Below are 2926 nucleotides of genomic sequence, written 5' to 3' on the forward strand. Positions count from 1 at the left end.
CGTACCTCACCCGGGGGAACTGCGTTCCCCTGCGTTCCCCCCCAAAATGACCCTGCTTCAAAAAAGGCCCTGGGTTTTGACAACAAACAAGGTAAACAGAATAAGAAGCAAAAGGTGGGTGTGGCTGGATAACCACACTTCCGGTAACATGGGGGCGCGGCCTAATGTGCCAATGAGCTGTGTTGTCAGGGGTGTGGCCTAATATGCTAATGAGCTTCTGCTGTTGGGTGTGGCCTATTATGCTAATGATTTCCTGCTGGGCTTTTTCTACAAAAAGAGCCCTGGTAGGAATATCTAAACCAGGCCCATAGCTATAGTGGAGCTTTTGGGGGCTCTGCCCTATCTCTTAAAGGAAGAGCCCCACAAGAATTTTTCCTGTAAATGCTTTTTTTCAATCTTTTAAAAACATTTTTTAAAAGGTGTGTACTCCTTGAAGCAGAGTGGGGTGCGGGAGTTGACTAATCCCCACACCGAGCGAGGAGGTTGGAGTAGGTGACCTCTAGGATCCCTTCGAACTCTGTGTCGAAAAACTGGTCTCCTTTAAGAGAGTTTTTCTGCCCCAGTGTTAGCTTTCTTGCCTATTGAAGTCATCACCCCCACCTGCCGGCTTGTTCTCAGCACTTGTGCTGAGGCTGGCAGAAGTGATTAACTTGCAGCAGCTGAGGACTGTCATCTCAAGTGGTTGACAGCTTGCAGTTCAGAGATCTATCCTGGGAACAGCTTTCTGTTGGCTAAATGGGCTTCTCCTTCTGCACTGAGAACTTCAGCCCCACCGGAAAAAAATTGCCCCACAAGCCACAAAATCCTGGCTGGGGGCATGACCTAAATAAGGAAGAGCAAGGGGGTAAATAAGAGACTTTGTCTACATCTATGGCAATAGGATGACCCCGACCACCCCAGGACTTCACCGTATCATTCTTTTGCCCGTATAGGTCCAGCCAAAGTTAGGGTCTTGGTTCCTTATTTAGATCCCGATGCACGCATGCCTCTGAACTAATTCTGACCAGTAAAAGAAACTTCCTTGCAAGCAAAAAAGCAAGCCCCTCGGGGCAGAAAGTTCTAGCCCAACCCTCTCTGTGGTGAGCAGGGACATTTTCATCGAGGCCTCTGAACTACTTCTGACCAGTAAAAGAAACTTCCTTGCAAGCGAAAAAGCAAGCCCCTCGGGGCAAAAGGTTCTAGCCCAACCCTCTCTGTGGTGAGCAGGGACATTTTCATGGAGGCCTCTGAACTACTTCTGACCAGTAAAAGAAACTTCCTTGCAAACAAAAAAGCAAGCCCCTCGGGGCAAAAGGTTCTAGCCCAACCCTCTCTGTGGTGAGCAGGGACATTTTCATGGAGGCGTGCCTTCGGAATTGGGATCCATACCTTGGCTGTGCCTTGTGGCGCTTCTTTCTGTCTGCCCCATAAATTGACTTCTCCCAAGTCGGAAGTCAGTTCCATTTACGCTCTCTGGCTACAGGAGAGGAAAAGCAGTGGTTTTATCCGCCATTCCAAATCGTATCCCTCTCTCAGCAAGTCTCTCCCCACCTTTAGACCTTTCACCCACCCCACCCACCCGCCTTTCCACACAAGCAAAGTGTACCATCTGTGTTCCCGTTTCTCCACATTCTGCAACTCGGGGGGGTTCCCTTTTCAAAAAGGGATGCCCAAAAATGTGGGCAGCGTTCCATGGGCGGATGCACTGTGGATTTGGAGGGGAAAAAACATCCCCCCCATTTGGTTCTGTTGATTTGCTAGGGGAGGGGTTGCGGCTCAGTGGCAGAGCGTCTGCTTGGCACGCAGAAGGTCCCAGGTTCGATCCCCGGCATCTGTAGTTCCAAAGGTCAGATAGTAGGTGACGGGAAAGACCTCTGCCCGAGTCCCTGGAGAGCGGCTGCCAGTCTGAGTAGGCAATACTAACCAGGGGTCATTTCGTAGAAAAAGAGGTGCAGGAGCTCATTAGCATAACTCATTAGCATAGCTTATTTGCATATGCCACACACCCTGACATCACCGGAAGTGTGTCGGAAGGCAACCCCCACCGCTCAGGCTCCACTGGACTGTTTTGGATTGCTAGCTATTGGGGGGGGGGGAACGTGCAGATCTGTCCTCGCAGAGGAGGGAGAGCTTGTACCTGAATAAAACTTGGTCTTAAAGGTGCCACTGGACTGTTTTGGACCAGGAGGCCGGGGGGAGCTCTGCAACTTACCTGGCTGATTCTTGCTCTGACTGAGGGCTGCTGGGAGCAGCGGGCGGGGCTTGTTGCATGTGCCCGCTCCCTGGGCTCTTTACTGCCGGAGCTCTGCTCCTGTGCGCTCCTGCAGGAAATGACCCCTGATCTAACCTTGATGAACTAAGGGTCTGATTCCGTATAAGGCGGCTTCACTGCGTTTGTGTTCCCCATTTGCTCACAGTTTGTGTTGGAACAGGGACGGGCCCGTGGCCACAGTGGGGCATTTGGAGTTGGAGCCCCACCGCCCGCGAGCCCTGCCCCGCCACCTGATGATGCCAGATACCCCCAACCCCCAGAGCACTTAGCCCTGCAGTGGCCTGAGGCTGGAGAAAGAAAGGAAAGCCACCCTGCAGCTTCTGGTCAGTTTCACTCCCCTTGGATCAGCTGTTCCAGCAGCTGAAAGGAGCAGGGTGAAACTGACCAGAAGCCTTCCCACCCCTGCTGGGAGCTGGGGAAGGAAAGGAAAACCTGCCCTGCTGCTTTTGGTCAGTTTCAGTCCCCTCAGATCAACTGTTAAACCCAGGGGTCGTTTCGTAGAAAAAGAGCTAGGGGAACTCATTAGCATAACTCATTAGCATATGCCACACCCCCTGACATCACCGGAAGTGTGTCATAAGGCCACACACCCCGCCCCCAACGGGCCCGGCCGCCGCCACCGGCCTTGCAGCACCACTGCCGAGCCCCATGAGGGGCCCCGCGGTGGACCTGCCA

General features: G+C 52.9%; 1 protein-coding gene across 1 annotated transcript in view; it reads left to right on the forward strand.

Moving 5' to 3' along the window:
- Positions 1–2926, forward strand: part of BCL3 (B-cell CLL/lymphoma 3) — a 42423-nt gene that overhangs the window by 24628 nt on the left and 14869 nt on the right. The window lies entirely within an intron of this gene.

This window comes from Gekko japonicus, unplaced genomic scaffold (assembly GCF_001447785.1).
Source record: "Gekko japonicus isolate JY-2015 unplaced genomic scaffold, Gekko_japonicus_V1.1 scaffold2660, whole genome shotgun sequence".
Lineage (NCBI taxonomy): Eukaryota > Metazoa > Chordata > Lepidosauria > Squamata > Gekkonidae > Gekko > Gekko japonicus.